At 41.4% G+C, this 945-nt stretch overlaps 1 long non-coding RNA gene across 1 annotated transcript; it reads right to left on the bottom strand.

The window, feature by feature from the left end:
• LOC122818845 (uncharacterized) lies at positions 1–742 on the bottom strand. The gene is made up of 2 exons (XR_006368329.2): positions 647–742; positions 1–568 (listed from the first exon to the last, which is right to left on the bottom strand). It is a non-coding gene; the product is annotated as an uncharacterized LOC122818845 (long non-coding RNA).
• Positions 743–945: the final 203 nt, after the last annotated feature.

Below are 945 nucleotides of genomic sequence, written 5' to 3'. Positions count from 1 at the left end.
TTTAAATGTATTGTTTTATTTCGTGTTAATTATACTAATTTACCAAGTCTTACATATATCGTCGGTTTAAAAGATCCTAGTCACTTTTAAACTTCCGCTTTCAAAAAAGAAAGTCAGATTTGTTCTGCGTGTGGTTTTATCCTTCTCTTGCTCCGGGTCCCTCCTGCCGCATCCCTCCGCCGCTTATCGCTCATTTTACACGCTGCCAGCTATGCGAGGCGTTGCCGCAAAATTCCTTACAGTTGGCATATTTTACGTGCCAGGCCAAGGCTCAGAGTACGACGGAGAATGGGCCGCGGCAAGGATTAGGAGTTGCCCGGATCCGGGATCCACGCCCGACCTTCACAGCTCTGCCAGCTCAATCGAAGTATTCGAATGGGATTTTGTGGCGTGCTCTTAATTAATGTGATGACTTGCGGTCAGACAAAGGTCCAGAGCATCATCAATACATGACACTGGGCACCATGAGTACAATCCCTCTTCGTGAACGAGCAGGAAAGGGGTTGGCGATGAATGCAGGTGTGAATTATGGAGTAGGTTTGGAATTTCGACAATTAGAGAGCGATTCCTTGGATTTGTGCAAGACAATCAATTATAAGGAGAACAGTTTTAATCGAAGTAAGGACCATGTTAGGCTTACACTTACCACAAAAGGAGAACAAATATTATTTAAAATAATAATGTTGACAGCAGTTCTTAAGTCACAACTTTTTTAGACTTTATTTTAGGTGACACTTCTCCCTGAGAAGTTATCAAGTTATTCCAATAAGCGAAACACGTTATTCATTTCTTGGTAGTATCTAACCATTATTTGAAAATTGCAAAACCTCAGAAACATAATTTAAATTTAAATTGCCAGCAGTTCTGTGACCTTTTGAAAATCTGACTAAACGCTCTGCAAGCTTATCATTAGCTTCTGATGGGCCTGGCCCACACATAATCCTT

The sequence above is a fragment of the Drosophila biarmipes genome, chromosome 2L (genome assembly GCF_025231255.1).
Source record: "Drosophila biarmipes strain raj3 chromosome 2L, RU_DBia_V1.1, whole genome shotgun sequence".
Classification (NCBI taxonomy): Eukaryota; Metazoa; Arthropoda; class Insecta; order Diptera; family Drosophilidae; genus Drosophila; species Drosophila biarmipes.
Note: the sequence above shows the minus strand (reverse complement) of the source record. Positions and strands in the feature narration are given on the sequence as shown.